The following is a 16963-nucleotide window of genomic DNA, read 5'->3' on the forward strand; positions in this document are numbered from 1 at the left end:
AATATAAATATTCATCATCATCAAATATTCATTAATATTTAGTCCTACCAGATTATTTCAGTACTTGTATATTTAGCAGCTTTTGGTTCAAAACCATAGATTGCTGGAACATTTGGTTACGAATTTGCCATAATTTTGACTTTAATAAAACTGATAATTTCCCTCACAATGTAAGGTTTAGTTCCGCCATGAAAATGACTGTCATGCTAGCATATCAAAGAAATAGTTACATTAGTGTACATTTCAGAAATTGAAGTTGTTTGCTTTCTTGCTGCACATTAGATGAGAAAATTGATGCTAAGATCATGTCACTACGCTGAATATGAAGCTATAGCCAGCAGGCAATTAGCTTAGCTTAGCATATACTCAAAATCAGCCCAGACGTGGAGTTATATGGGCCAGACTCGGCTAAGAGCCAAAGCCTATATTGGGCAAGAAGTTTCATTTTCCTGCAAAGCTAATGACATTCTCATCAACCTCAGCTGTAGTTTGTTTAGACAGATACTGCTACATGACATTACTGAATCACGTTCACTAACTTTCTGTTGCTGAATGTGCTACTAAGTTTTGTTTTTTGCATTTAGCAATAATAATTTACATAGTCTCGCTTTAGCATGAGCATGTTAACATGCTAATGCTAGCTCAAAGCACCCCTGTGCCTAAGTACAGCCTTACAGAGCCACTAGCATCGCTGTAGAATCTTAAACCCAGTTATGCTAGATGCTGCTTTCATATCTGGGCCAATTCTGGCTGAGTGACAGATGGCAGCTGGCCAGATTATCAGTGTGTGCGTCACAAATGGCCCAGACAATCGTTCTGTATATAGACCCAATATATGGCCCAAGTATTTGCTAAAACAATTTTGTTATCTGGCTAATCATCTACAAACTTAATTTATTCTTTCTGGCTGCTACCAACTAGTCGAGCCCTGCAAGTAGTCACTACCTCACCATGCTTCCCACTGCCTGCAACAAAGGATTATTTTTAATATCAAATTATCTGTTGACTTTTTTTTCAATTAATTGGTTAATTGTTTAGTCTAATAGACATCAAAAAATCAAGAATTCTCTGAGTTGAACATGACATCTTCAAAAGTGTTGTTTTGTTTTATGAAAAGTCTAAAACCCGCAAATATTCAATTTACACTGATATATGACAAAAGAAAAGCAGCAAAATTCCTTTTTGAGAGCTTGAAATCTGCAAATAATCAGCTTTTTGGGGTATTTTTACTTACAAATACAGAGGTATTAATTGATTATTAAAATAGTTGTTGTTTATTTTTCTGCTAGTTGCCTACTCGATTATTCAACTAATCATTTCAATTTGATTTGCTGCCAAACAGATTTCAAGTGGAGGAGTGAATGTCACTTTGCAATCTGAAATATAACTTTACAATTAAAAAAAGTCATATGCACCAAAATAATTTTTATACAGTCCCTCAACACTGATACCTTCTCTACTACTGCTGCTGCCGTTACTCTCCATTCAACACATGACATTATTGTCTGTTTAATTATCGTTTGTATTAATCATCACTGGTGCTAATTAGCAGTTGATCACCATTCATGCCAATAAAAGCAGAGCAGAGCTGAAGTCAGAACTTAATGGCTGCTTCCATTACAGCTGAAGATAAAAGAGGAGACAGACAGCAAGAGGAGGATGAGTTGTGAGTTGTCATAGAAACTGGAATAGCAGGGAATCCTGTGCTAACCTCACTGTGTCACTGTGTGTGTGTGTGTGTGTGTGTGTGTGTGTGTGTTAAAAAAAGCCCCCTGATCTACATCCTCGCTGTTGCTATGGCAACGCGCTTGAACAATTTTCGCAGTTCCCGTTTAAAACTACCAACCTACCTGCTGACTCTCTCTCTTCTGTCAACCTCGCTCGGCCATAAACTGTCCCCCTGTACGTCTACCACTGTAACACTCACCACACACACACACACACACACACACACCATCTAACAGCGTTATGATGAGGTGGATATGGTTACAGAAAAAATAATAATAATAAAGCACTGATCAGGTATTGATTTCCAATAGAGACTCGGGACACATTGATTGGAGGAGGGTTTGTAGTCTGAGTTCAGAGAGTTCACATGTGGAGGACGTCTCAGATGTCTGGAGAGGGATTTTGTCTGCAGAGCAGCTACTCTCTAAACATGCAGGACTCACTCATGTTTAAAGGACAATTCCACTGTTAGCCTGTTAACTACAAAATGGACACTGTTTTTCAAAACATGTCACATTTCTCATCAAATTGCATGCAGTGCAGTTTTGGGGGGAAGGAGGTTGATTCTCTGAGGTTTCACACCATGAATAAAGGCATCAACCAATCACACAGACCAGCTCCAGGTCAATCCTCTGCCTCTTCAGATACAGCATTAGCATCCTCAGCAAGATCTGAAACTGTCTCATTGACATCCAAAAATGCATCCTGAACTAGCTGTTGTAGAGGTTCGTCACGCCCCTGGTGTGTAAAAAACCCACTTGGTTAGTGTTGGGGAAAGATGTTGGTTTGAGTGGGGACAGTGGTGCAATGATTAGCACTGTCACCCCACTCAAGAAGGTTCCCGGGTCTGACCCCCGGTTTGCCTGGGGCTTTTCTGTGTGGAGTTTACATGTTCTCCATGTGCCTATGTGGGTTCTGGCTTCCTCCCACACATGCAGGTTAACTGGTGACTCTAAAGATGGGACACACTGACTTTGTCAGGTTTTAACCAAAAACCGAATTTTTCCCTCACGTAATCCTGAATTTCTGAATAGTTTCCTTTGTACAAAGAAAAACGTACAGTATATGTAAATATTCAATATTCAGCTCAACAAGTCTAGATATGTTTTTTGTAAATGTCTTTTTTTGTATCACCTGTGCTTTGAACTGTGTTGAAAACCAAATAAATAAGTAAACACAGAAACAGCGAGTGCATTTGGTTGTAATTTGCATTTAAGTATTTCTCCTTAGCAGTCGACTCTCACATCTCTGATGTCTGAGTGTCCTCGAAGGCATCACCTAGGAGAGTTTTCAAAACAGTCCCTACTCTCAGCCGCATTAAGACACGATGATAATTTAATTTTGCCATAAAAGTCAATATCAGAAAACACATTTAAAGTCTCTGCGAGTTGATTTTCACAGCGCGCTGAAATCACTGAGTGTAATCAGGCAGTGCTGACAGGACACAGAGAAACAGCTTGCTGAAATAATCACTTCCTTTCATTTACTACAGTAAAAGCCCGGTAATTGCGGCAATAATTTACAGCTAACATTTCACCCTGTGGAGGAATCCTTGGCACACAGGACGACGTGTCAGTCTCTGAAATGTCAGTTCAAAAGAAATTATAGGCTCATTCATTTTCTTTTTCCATCACCGTTCGCTGCTATTCATGGTCACAGCTGGCTGCAGAGTGTCCCAGCATGCACTGGGTGGAGGTCACGAAACTTTCAGGTAAATGTCTCTTTTACTTGGGCTTGACTGTGTTTCCTTCATGTTGAATGATGCTGTCTGATTCCTCTTTAGTATCAATTAAATTTAAAAAAAAATAAACAATTAACTATTAAAACCTAGAATATGTAAAACACAATTATCTAAGTCAGTGGTTCCTTTAAAAGGTGGTGGTATAAATCTTGGGGAATGTGAGATGATTTCCAGGACAGAAAAAGAGATGAAACACCTGCAGAACAAAATAACATATTTTTTGCCCGTTTTCTTTGTTTTTACGTCTTCATGCCTTTAAAAAGGAAAAATCATTCTTTGGTGCCTCACCCTACAAGTAGACAACACTTTGGAGTAATAAGGTTGGTAAAGACTAGCCGGAAGCGCCAGAAAAACACTGGTTTTTAATGTGACACTACTTTATTCAGTGTTTTTTCCTGCTTTGGTCAAAGCTTCTGAGGGTAATTCGGCTCCTGATGAAAACCTCATGAATGATTAACACTGAAGTAATCTTTACCTACAAACACGACCTGCAATGACTTACATGAGTCATTTAACAATGCAAAAAATAACTTTCACTATCTCCCACTATCAAGTGTCCATATGTGACGAACTGGTCCTGGAATGTCCTGGAGTGAATAACTTGTATTTTACTTAAACTTGGGGCACCTCTGTGGACCTTGTGGTTGAGATGCTGATCATGAACTGCAACGTCTCCAGTTTGAATTAAGTTAACAAACCTTCTGCATCTTTTTTCCTTTAGTTGCCATCTAATAAAGGCACAAAATGCCCAAAAACTAATAAGACTGAGAATGTTCTTTGAATTCTGTCATACAACAGATTTGTTGGGACTCTTGTTTGACAGCTTGCTCAGAAAATATGTTTTTTATCAGTTGTTCTCTTTGTTCTGTAACAGAAACGAGGCTGTGAGCTGAAATACTGAGGTTTCTCATTATAGTACATTTGTTCTTAGAGGGTTCATGACCTCCCTGTTTTGACAGACTCTAGCAATAAACACTGAAGCCAAATAACAGAGACGAAGGTCACGTAACACTGGGCCGTATACCTGCTTATCAAAACAATAAAGTCTGTATAAATGTTCATCTGACTCGTGTCTCTCCACTTCCTGCCTCAAAAAATCCCTCTGCAATCAGCTCTGAGTTGTTCGCTTTGATTTCCAGCCTTCTCCACTTCAGAAAACACTTCAGATCCACCAATCAGAGGCTCTGAATCACCTTCCTGCCATTTAAAACCTTTCCTGTTCTGTGGGAGAGGGCTGGTGGTCGACTGGGCGTCTGGAAGCACCAAATCCCAACTTATCTCTGAGTAATAATAATGTTTTCTCTGACTTTGATGAAGCTGACAAGCAGGTTCATCTCTACTTGCTGGAGGTTTTTTCTTCTTCACCTGTTTCTGAAGTTATCATCTGAGACATTTTCTCTGCTCGTAACAAAGGAAACCACACACATGTTTTTCTTTAATTTCAGGGCTTTTCATGGATCAGTGCCAAGAATAAAAGCTCATTAAATCAGAGCTTTTCACCGTTGTTTGATGGATTAACCTTCAAAATGAAGGTAAAGACAAAAGGCAAGCCAACTCTCTGACAGCTGTTCAAATATAAATCTGTGACGCACACTGTTGTGAAAGAGCTCGATTACACAGGAGTTTCTGAACTGATGACTCTCATCCTTTACAGCCATTCATGGAGAGAACTGATGTCTTCAGCCTGAACTAACCACTGTCCTGCAGCTTCTTACTGGGATTAAATACAGTCCGATGGAGAAATCAAAGATGGTTGATAGTGAGGACATCCAGCTCCAGCTGGGCAGGTGCAGGTAGTCTGCCTTCTAGAAATTAGATTTATATACTCCATACTCAATCAGTTCATTTTTAATTTTGGGTCAGACTTGACAGAATTTAGCAGATGTGGTGCCAAGTGTTTCAAATTCTCTACATTTCTGGAGCCGAACAATTAATCAAAGTGTTACTGAAAAAATATTGATAACTATAAACGTATCACAACATACCATTAACAATAAAGCACTGTGGTGTTACAGACATGTTATGGCCTACAAATCATATTCTGCAGGTGTAAGGGAACATGCTTATTTGGTATAGACCACAGCAAAAATCTGTTTAAATTAAATTTCAAAATTCCTACTCAAATTGTGACTCGTATAGCAGGTTACAGGGTGATAATTAACTTCAAATCAAACACAGAATTGGCCCAACCCATTTGGGCGATATTGCAAAATCGTGCTATTGACAAGCCAACAGCAGGAGATAGCAAGCAACACTGCAGCTCCAGCTCAACTATGCTAACATTAGTTAGCCAAGTCAGCTCAACCTCTGCCTAAAATCACAGCTCCAGTGGCCACAGTTTTCTGTTCTATTTGCAGCCGTTGTTAAGCTACCCTGAAATAGAAAGCAACAGTTCTGATTTGAAAATGGCACCAATCCCACATATCATGCTGTTGAACCACCCTAAATCACTGCAGCGCACTGTAGCCCTTCACCAATTTAGCACAAGGCTGCACATTCACTCACTAAAACTCCAGTCTGTATTTACACATTATTTTTCCAGGTTACCTGAGCTGATGCAGAACTTGCACAATTTGGACTTTGAACACATTTCTCTCCTCTAAACCCAACTGGTCGAGGCCGATGGCTTCCTAGCCTGAGTGCAGTTTTTCCTCTCTACTGTCACCAAGTGCTGCTCATGGTGGGAACTGTTTGGTTTCTCTGTATAATTTTATAAAGGTTTTGACCTTGCTCAGTAAAGTCCCTTGAGAAAATGGATGTGATGATTTGGTGCTTTACAAATAACACTGCACTGAATTGAGAGATAATACTTAAAGTCTACTCTGAGAAGCTTATCAATGTGTTATATTGTCATCTCTTCTCTTATCTGGACTGTGGTGTTTGGACAGAGAGAGTCAGAGACTTTAGTAAGAAAATAAACAATAAAACAGAGGGGGAAAATTTGCCAAGGATGTAGAAATTATGCCCTTTCTTCCCCTCTTTTTCTTGCCTTCCTCCCCTGATTTCTCCTGTCGCTCTCACTTCCTTTCTCTGAATCTCCAGTTCAGACTACTTTCACACCTCAGTAAGCAAAGCATTTCTGCTGTTAGCAATCATACCATATTTTCCCTGGAAAATGTCTCCAGTTATCTTTATGCTTTCTGTTGTAAATGTGAATGGGTCCTTCAGGTAACACTCAGTGGGAACACAAGCAGCTTTTGTGTGGCTCACAGCAGTTCATTTCCTCCATTCTTCTCTGCACAGCGCTCAGTTATGTAACATGTCCTCAGGTTGGTCCTCAGGTTTTCTTCAGGACGGATCCGATCCAGTACCGGTCCTGTTTTGGCTCAAGATCATTGTCTTGTGGAAAAGGTTGAAATTCTTGTTCAACTGGAGCAGCGGGAGGCTTCATCCCGAAATAACTCGGGGTCACCATTTTGATCATTTCCCGTTTTTGTCCTGTGCAGAGCCGCTGTCCTCCCACACAGCCTGTACAATACTGCAGCTACGTTTATCTGGAAATAAGACTAAAATTCACAACACTTTGGTTTCACCAAACCAGGAGACGATCGCCCACATGGCTCTGAGGGACTGTGGGAAGTGGTTTTAGCTTTAAATCATACTAATGATTCAGTTTTAATTGGTTCAAATTCAAATATCTGAAGCCAAAAACTTATATCAAGAATATTTAAGCCAATTAAAGATCAATCATCCCTCAACTGTATCACACCAAGGCCGAAGTGTCTCTCTTTCTGTATCAACAACTTAAAGAATTAAACTGCCCATTTTCTGAACAATGAGTGTAACTATAATATTTTTCTTCCTATAATTTTCTTGACAGTAGGAAAACTGGTGAGATGTCCTTCCACAGTCCTGTTGCATAATTCAGAAAGACTAGATGTTCCTTGGTAGTGAAGAGAGCGTCTGTGTTACCAGCTGACGACGATCACAGTCTGAATGTTTCACACGAGGTGATCAGAGGGAAAAACCTGCTTCACGTACTGAAATTCAAATTCTGTGTTTTGTGCACAGAAAGTGAGAAAAATGTCCTCTCAAAGCAGGAGGAAGAAAGACAATGAATGGGAAGAAATGCGAAGGAGTTTGATGATGGAAAGTAAAGGTGTAGAGATTATAACTTTTTTAAGGGGATGTGGGTTATTGACAGTTTTTCCTTCAGTGGTATTTCCCTGTCATGACTGTAAAACTGGCACAAATCCAGTTAATCCGGTCTCTATTGTAGTCAGAAATGAACAATTACTGCTGTGGTGTCTCACTTGTGAACAAGAACCTGATATGTGTTGAAATAACAGTTGTAAGTAATATAGACTTTTAAACTTTAAATATTCAAGAAAATTTTGTCCAGCTTGAATAGACCCCTAGAGAACTTGCAAACAAACAGTGTTGCCAACTTAAATCTATTTTCACACATGTTTTGGCGACTTTTAGCAACTTTGTACATCCACCAGCAACGATTTGTTAGCCAGAGCTGAAGAGGGGATCATCTGCAGCAACAGAGACGTGAGTATGGCGAAAAAATCAAAGAAGCAACCAAGAAAAGTTTCTGATGCTCCAGATAAAAAAGAAGCTTGGCAGTCAGTGGAAGGATTACAGTCTAAAACATAAAGCTATCAATGGCAAAGACAAGCATGGATTACCACTGGTGTGGCTTTTCGTGGTTGGACAGCAAAGTGTTTGTGTAATTACTCTCGCTGCCAGAAGGGGGAGACAATTTCTGCACAGTCTTGACCTACATGAGCATTTTCTGATTTGATCCTGCTATAGATAGAGTTTAGTTACACGCAGGCTCAAATATGAGCTGAAGAAAGTTTATCAATTGTTTTACAAAAAGGGGACAATTATGGTCACGGTTAAAAGAGAGTCTTTCCCATCTCCTCTCTTAGATGCTTTTTCCATCTTTGCTTTACAACAAGAGAATTCAGGAGCTCATTAGAGTCATTAAGAGTCAGCCACTTGGCGCCACGAATGTCCAAATTTCCTATCAACCAGCGTAGACAGTGATGTACCACTTCACCTGTTGACGTGGTGCTTTCACATTTAATGGAGGCAGAAGAGCTAATTCACTTCTTCTTCAAACCGGCTGAAATGATTCAAGGTTTCTGTGTTGTGGTGTGTATGTCAGCCAACGAGGAGTCATTTGTACTCTTTAAAGACTGAGATATAAAAAGACTTCATAGACCTTAAATATCCCTGGAACATGGTGAAGGCCTAAATGAAGAGGTGGAGGAACAAGCAGAACCTAAAGATGGAGGAGCTTATAGTATGAGTGTCTGGGTGCTTAAAGGACCAAACTGCTGTTTTCACCTACTAATTGCAAATCCTGTTTACATCCAGTGGAGCTAACAGGGTGTAACAGAGCTAAAATACAGTTTCCAAACTAACTAACTAACTAACTAACTAAATGAAAATGGGTGGTTTAATAAAATAACCAAGATTCATGTTAAATTAACTCTGCACAGTTTTTACTACCTTTAATTACAGGCTTTTGACCTCATCTCTCCATTTGTTTTAGGTAAGTTGGGCTACTCGGGGGTGCCATTCAGTTACACATGAAATGTTTTATACAGTTCCTATGCAAAAGGGGTTTTATGCAATTTGAAACTCCCTCTATTCCTCTATCAAAAGGTTTTCAGCAGAGAAAATATGTGAATGGATAGATGAGAGTGTTAATGATCCAGAAATATAAGAACCATGTTCATGGGATGTTCTGAGCCTTACTAATGTCAAATAAACTAGGAACTAGATTTAACTACGTAATATACAGTTACACATATGCAGTTGGATAGTTTAGTTCAGTGGACCCCAACCTAACCCTAATTCTGAAGGTGAATAGGTTGCACATTTCAGCTCCATGAAGTTGGCACCCAATGTGATGAGGCTATGGATAAAGCATCCCATGCCCAAGTGACTACAAAGTGGTAGGGATAAGTGTGCAGGACAAAGTTTCCATTTTTATTTGAACCCAGAAAACAAATCAAAATGGTTTCTATTAACATTCTGATCATATCGGGATGGGGCAGGTTCACATAGGTACACTGGTGCAGCTTTGTCCCGTACATTTATATTTGAATCTTCAGATGCAACTGGCTAATTAAGTTTATAATGTCTATTTATATTTATGTTAAATACAAGTAGTGTAAGAAACATTTACTCCTACAGTTATCTGGGCCTCCAGAGCCCTTCAAGTGTCAAAAGGCCCCAGAAACCAACAAAAATCACAAAGTGAACATAAATAACTTCATGAATAACTTCACCTCAACCGTTCAAATGTTGATTCCTCCACCAACACATATAAATACAAGTCCAACATTGCTGCTGAAAACATTCCTCAGGGAAACACTTCTATCATCATGTAGCATCATATTTAATTTTTAACTGGTTGTAAATTATTAGATCCTAAACCAATTAGTTCTGAAGTGACTGGTGCTAAGACTGACCTGGTTTAATTCCAGTGAGGTGAACCACAACACTTCCAGTAACATATCAGACACACTGCAGACACACCACATATTGTCACACTCACCTATTGTCAGCAGTCCCATCAAACTTTTCCAACAGCCTTTACTGATTTCTACTGGTCTCTTCTGGTCTGTCTTGGCCTGGTCTGGTCTTGCCTTGGCTTTTACTGGCTTACTGGTCCGGTACTGGCTTTGGCCTGGTTTTGGCTTCTGGTTTCTAGGTTCTGGTCCAGCTTGAGGTGCCAGGTTCTTGTGTCTCTGTTTGGATTTTGATTGATTGGACCTCTGAGGAGTTTCTGGTGCAACTGATGTAATCCTGCGGTTGATGTAGTGGTGGAAGTAGTAGCAGAAGAAGTACTTTCTGCAGCAGGTGAAGTAGTTTCTGTAGATGTTGTAGTTCCTCTTGTAGGATGAGCAGAATCCAGAGTAGTTGAAGTACTTTTATGGTGAAGAGTAAAGTTGTTTATGTGGTGTTATTGTGTAGTAATCCCACAGTAGAGAAAGAGCTCTCAGAGTTTCAGATTGTATTCTGGGAGCTGCCCTGCCCATCCTGTAGAAAGGGAGGAAAAGAGGGAGGAAGAGGAAGATAGTGGGGAGGCGGGTGGGGGGTAAAGGAGAGGGAGGCCAGGATATGAAGGAAGGAGGAGGGGGAGAAGAAGAGAAAAAAAACATGTCAGAAGAGAAGAGGAGTGGAGGGTATACAGAGACAGTGGAGCGTGCAGTCTCTTAGTTTAAACTGGGTCAGACACAGTTACATTATGTGGAGGCCATTTCAGATTCAGTGTCTGTTACACAATATGAAACTGTTGTATTGGTTTGCATGGCAACTGAAAGAGCGGTAAACCTTGTTTCTAACTGCCGCTAAGCTGGTAGTATTATGTAAAGTTTGAAGTATTGATTTATCTTTCTGTTTCTATTCTCAGATGACTATAAAAGATGGTGGATTGATGGTGGGAGAACATGCAGCAGCCTCATTTATCAGCTGTGAATATGCAGTTTTCTGCTTAAGCCTTGTGTACGCTCATTTCTACGCACAAAATATGATGGATCAATTTCTTCTTGTGCTTGAAAATGTGCATACATTTAGACCCATCCCTCAGCAGGTGTATTGCCAAATTCCCTGAAAACTGATAAGCACCTGCACGTTACGTTAGCTGTCGTATGAACGCAGGTATCCAAGGCAGCCTACTGCTGCACATGTAAAAGTTAACTTTAAGATGCTGACCCAGGTGAAGGAGTTTAAGTGTCAGTTTAGCGTCAGAAGTAATGAGGACATTGTCCCGGACCGCTGTGGTGAAGGGCGAGCTGAACCTGAAAGCAAAGTTGTCGATTTACCTGTTGATCTAATGACCAAAAGAATGAGTTCGCAGACTCAAGCCACTGAAATAAGTTTGGTCTGTAAGGTGGCTGTGTTCATAGACAGGGCGAGCAGCAGAGGAGCAGAGCTGCTGCTCCTTCATGTCAGAAGGAGCCAGTTGAGGTGGTTTGGGGATCTGATCAGGCCTCCGGGGTGCTTTCCACTGGGGGGTTTCCAGGCACGTCCAACTGGTGGAGGGCCCTGGGGAACATGCTGAGGCTTTTGATGCTTTTTTAAGACTTTTTAAGACCTGCAGGTGCCTTGTTTTTACATTTCAGTGCATTATATTTACACCATTTTTTGGGTGACCTCAAAAACTCCCCCAATGGACTGGAGCACTGCTGTCTGCTGACAATGCTGTATGCTTCCAGCCCTGTCTCATTATTCAGCGTATGAATAACACGACTTCACACTTTAAAACTGTATGCAGTGCATACACCAATCCCCTTCACGTAGCTTGGGTTAAATGCTGTAAAATTGTGGTTTGGGTTAAAACAGTAAAATACTGTTTAACGGCACTAGAACGCCTGATGTGACAGTAAAAATATAAAAATACTGCTGTCCTGCTGCTCATGCAACTTAACAAAGTCTATGTCACCTTTTGAAATGAAGTCACACACCATCTGAAATGCATCACATGGACATGGGAGGTATTGGCATATCTGTTCACAGGCTCACATTTACAAATGTAAAAATCAGGCACTATGCCTGTGAGTGATGATGCAAAATTACGGTAATAGAATATATTTAACATCTGAAATCACTGCTGACAACAGAGTAAACTCCCGTTTGTATTATTATTATCATTATAATTGGAACAGTGAATCAGTGAATGAGTGATTTCAGACACACACTTCACTTAGCTCACTAGGCTAGTCAGCCTGTAGCATACTGGTAACCAGCTGGTAGCCTGCTAATAGCTAACAGCACGCTAGCCAGCTGGTGTGCATGCATGTTTGTGTGTGTGTGTGTGTGTGGAACCAGTATGTTTCCATGGCAACACAGGCTGTAGGAGGACATGTTAAAAAAAAAAACAATTCAAAAAAGACTTGACAAAGATTAGAAGCACTTCCCGTCACTCACACTTCCTGTTTCCAGTCTGGGTTGCCAAGGAAACGGATATTTGGCAGGAAAAAGCTGGGCGGTGCTGATAAAACACACACACACACGCACGCACGCACACGCGCACACACGCGCGCGCACCACACACTTTCTACACTGCAGAGGCCTTTATGTGTGTTCAGTCCTTGCATCTATCCGGTCTGTCTACAGATCCAATCAAAAACTAGAATGTGTTTCAACTGGATTCTAGTACCCTCATATCATTCCACATCTAGAGTCAGCAGTGGGCGGCATCGACTAAATTAATATTTCAATAATTATCACATCATTGTTTTCATTTTCAATATGTTGCACTGGTCTGGAGCTGAAATGATCAGTCAATTCAATCAGTTGCTTTCAGTCATCCCGTACTGATCAGGCAAAACAAGACATCTGATGCACTCTGGGAAAATCGTGCTGGACATTTTTCTCCCAAAGAATTACTTAACTAAGAACATAATTGTCAAATTAATTATTGATCAGTTGCAGCCTTGCCTTCCATGTGGTATGAAGTTTAATTCCCAGAACAGTCATTGGTGAAATCACTGTTGGTTTTTAGTTGCTCAATTCATATCCCTGAATTTCTCCTTCAGGCAGCACTTCTCCTCAGACTTGGTGCAGGTTAGACTGTGGGGAGGCTCTGCCCTGAAGACTAAAGTGAGGGAACTGTTTGCACTAAAAACAACAGATTACTGTTTAGAAAAGACATTATTGCCTGTAGTCTGCAAGATGTGCACTGATACATAACTGTCACTATTTTTAGGCAGGTATTAGGTAAATCACCTCACTTTGAGGTGGGTATATACCACATACCTGCACCACTGCATGTCTGAAATGCGTTTGCAGTTTAGCTAATAATTTCCATGTTAAGTGATTTTGTATTAAAAAATTAAAATTGTGACAAAAAACAATGTTGTTTACTTCTGTAATATATCTTATCTATATCTTATCTTTTACTTGTTTATTTAACAAGGAACACACAGATAAACACTAGAGCATGGGGTTTCTAGCTAATGAGGCTAATTTGGAGCCCGCATCCCTGGTTAGGCTTTTAAATTGAGGTTAATATTCCTATAGCATAAATTCTGAACAAGCCTTTAAAGAACAATGTGTCTTGGTGGGAGCAGGTGGTGGCGATGGTCTCTGCCAAGAGCTAAAGCTATCCTTGTGTTTACAGTACAAGAGGTTAGAATACGAACACTGAGCAGTAACGCTTCTTCACGGCAATCTGGACATCGAGACAGTGAGTCGCTATCGAAAAGTGATGAGACAAGCTGAGGCTAGCTGGTTAGCATGCTAACTTCAGTAACAGAAAAGAAGTGATAGAAATAGAAGTTAAACATTGGCTTTGCTTTCCACAGCTGGGGGCAGCTCTTGATGGGTAGAGGAATGAAGTTTGATGCTGAACTCAATTTCTTATTAGCAAGTAAACAGCTGTTGATGTTAACATCAGCCATGTAGCAATAGTAAAACCTACAAATGGCCCCTTTAACTTTCCTGCAATATTGGGATTTATCTTAAGCATCTAAATCTTCATGATTTAAAATTCATAGAAGTGAAACATATCAAATAGGGCCTCTGACTTTAAATGGATTTACACAGAGGCCTGTGAACCAGCATCTCTCTGTATAACCATGTTATCATATGGAGAAATGATGATGATATTATCACCTGACCCTGCTCACAGCAACTCCAGTTTCAAGTTACTGTGGTTCTATCCAGAGACGTTTATCCTTCACCTCCATTAACACATTTTTCCTCATTCAGAGAGGATATTCAGGTCCAAACTGACATTTATACCAGGTGAAGATGGTTTCTACTTTTGTGCTTACAGTCATGCCTTTAAGTGAAATTTCCCAGCACTTTTGTCATGCAGTGAAGTTGAGAAAGCATCTGACAGCGTTTGCATTCATCATGTATCTGCATAGCTCTGAATCTAACGATCCTGGTTCAACTCTCTGTACATTTCAGCTGTACAGTTGTGGTCAGATCAACCAAAGATGCATTTCATTGTTAGGTGTGAACATGATGTACGTGTGTGTGTGTGTCCGGGAGATGTAGCTCCCTTGGCCATTACCATGGTAACCAATGGCAGGAGCTGATAATACACACTGTATTTTCTCTCTTTCTGACACACACACACTTTATCTTGTCAAATCTCTCACATCACTGGGAACCAAAAAACCAAGGCAAAATCTGTCCAGTTTTCTTCTTTTCACATTTGAATAAGAACAAAAAATCCTAAAGCCCTGTACACACCACCTAGAGGCTGAAATGTTCATTGCAGCTAATAACATTTGAAGTTGGAGGGTTCAAGTTTGACCCTCTTATTAAAACACCTCATTCAGTTAAATTAGATTTAGGTTTACATGTGTAGATAATTTTGGCCTGATGCTGATGGTGGAGCAACTTCTATTAATATATGGCCAACAGGTGTCGAGACACAGTATCTTGTTCTGATTGGACAGTGTTTGTTTGCTTGGTTCATAGTTAGCATTTCTAGCCACTGGTTTCAAATATGGCTCTTTTGTTTGTTTTTGTCCCTGGTAACATATTCAATCAAGATATGATGGTCTGGACAGACAGGTCACAGCTACCAGGGTTTGACAATCAGGACAACGAGTTTACTCAAGAGATTTATTTGTTCTATTGACTATCATCTCGTAAATAATCTTTCCATTGTGGGGCAGTTATTAAAGCAATAGAGGAGGTTAAATAAAACTGAACTCGCTGTTCTTTCAGTTGTCAGGACTGTCGACATGAGTTGCTTTGGCCAAACAGTGCACATTTGTGTGTCAGAGTTCATCAACATTGAACTCTGCATGAAAGATTTGGACAGAGGCCAAAGTTTGAGTGTAAAAATAGCCAAAATTTGAGCATAAAGATAGCTGAAGTTTGAGTGTAAAGAACGCTGAAGTTTGAGTGTAAAGATGACCAAAGTTTGAGCATGAAGGTATCTGAAAATATGTTCCAAAATTAGAGCATAAAGATGGCTGAAATTAAAGTGTTGAGGGAAAGGGACAATGTTTAGGATAAGTCAATCACACGAATAGAGTGAAATTTCTTTTAAAGGGCCAGTACACTTCAACTAAACTGCTTGTGAGAAGCTTTAGAAACCCTCCCCTGGGCTGTGTTGCATTTCTGAAACATGACTGGTCAAACTGTGTGTTTCTTAGCGCTCTTTTTAGCTCTTTTTTTTTACTCAGCTAAGTCCAAAACCATCAATGTTTTACAGACTCTTCACTCCAATCAGCAGTGATGCCATTTGGATCATTGATAAACACTTTTGTTTTCCGAGGTTATTCAATAACATGTCTTACAAACTACTGAGATTTCTAGATTCTCCTTCATCATCAGTCCCATCAGGAGGTATCTGATCAGTTCCAGATTCATTCTGCAACAGGATAATGAAGTCCAAAGAACAGGGAGTCCTGCAAAAGATGGTCTGAGCCCCACAGAGCTCTGATATCGACATCATGGAGTCGATCTGGGATCACATGAAGAGACAAAAGACACAGACTAAATCCACAGGACAACTTCTCCAAGATACTCTGACTGTGGGCAGGCGTACTGAGGAGAATTGGTGCTGGTTTGAAGGCAAAGAGGGTCACAGCAAATACTCATCTCTTTTTCATTTCTTCTGCTGATCAGATGACTGATGTAACCACAGCTTGGGAGATGTTTTTGTGTTTTTTGACTTACAGCCACTAGAGGGCGCTAATCAACAGAGCACTGCATGAAGGGAAAACGGTTGTTACAGGTCTTGATTCTGCAGAGTTGATTCTGGCTGACTGCATTTACCTCTCGTATACCTTTGGATCTTTAGCAACTCAGCACTAAATTATACTCTGGCTACTCCCTAAACTCCCTGATATTCCTCAAACTACCTGTTTTTTAACAATGTTCTGCTGTCAAAATGTCAATAATAATGTTTTTCTTCAGAACAAATTCTGCTCTTTATTTTCCTGTCCTTCCACTGCAGCTCAGCAAGGACAAACTGTCCATCGAAACACTTTTATCCTATTTGGTGAAGGTGAAGCCTCATATTAGATCAGATCCCTGAATGTCCAGTATGCACAGGAGGGATGATCACAGTAAGAAAAACCTGTTTCAGTCTTCATGTGGGAACCAGAAATTGTGAACCTGTCCTTTAACTGCATTTTTCCCAAAAAGAAAAAAAACAAAACACTCCTCTCTGTCGCTAACGCAGCAGTTTAACCTCTGACCATCAACGCTGCTGAGGTAAAGTCACTCAGACGAGGCTTAACGTGTTGCCATGACAACCACGTGATGTTTGAAGTGTTTGATTTTTTTATTTATTTAATTTTTTTGGGGGGGGCAGATCATCTCTTTAGATAGACGGTCTGAGATTACGGCCTACACACTCTCTGCTGTTCTTACATAACAAACACACAGAGGATGGTAAAGTGATGCTGGAGGAAACAGAAACAGGAAATAAAAGGGATGAAGCAAGGAGAGGAAGGGAGGAGAGGAAAGGAAGAGAAAAGAAAATAAGGGAAGGAAAAGAGGGAGGGAAAAGAAAAAGAGAAGACAGAGAGGGGAGGAAGAAAAGGGGAAAGC

General features: G+C 40.3%; 1 protein-coding gene and 1 long non-coding RNA gene across 4 annotated transcripts in view; one reads left to right on the top strand and one right to left on the bottom strand.

Moving 5' to 3' along the window:
* The window catches only part of shank3b (SH3 and multiple ankyrin repeat domains 3b), a 43766-nt gene that overhangs the window by 25799 nt on the left and 1004 nt on the right, over positions 1-16963 (bottom strand). Inside the window, 1 exon segment of the mRNA XM_018702861.2 lies at positions 9990-10474. The gene's annotated coding sequence lies outside the window, so the exon portion shown is untranslated.
* Positions 4464-7467, top strand: LOC127143565 (uncharacterized). Of its 3 annotated transcripts, XR_007815117.1 has the most exons (4): positions 4464-4818; positions 4915-5001; positions 5124-5262; positions 6012-7467. It is a non-coding gene; the product is annotated as an uncharacterized LOC127143565 (long non-coding RNA). The 3 variants fall into 3 exon arrangements; XR_007815115.1 differs by having other exon boundaries at positions 5124-7467; XR_007815116.1 differs by having other exon boundaries at positions 4464-4753; positions 5124-7467.

This window comes from Lates calcarifer, linkage group LG18 (genome assembly GCF_001640805.2).
Source record: "Lates calcarifer isolate ASB-BC8 linkage group LG18, TLL_Latcal_v3, whole genome shotgun sequence".
Taxonomy (NCBI): Eukaryota; Metazoa; Chordata; class Actinopteri; family Centropomidae; genus Lates; species Lates calcarifer.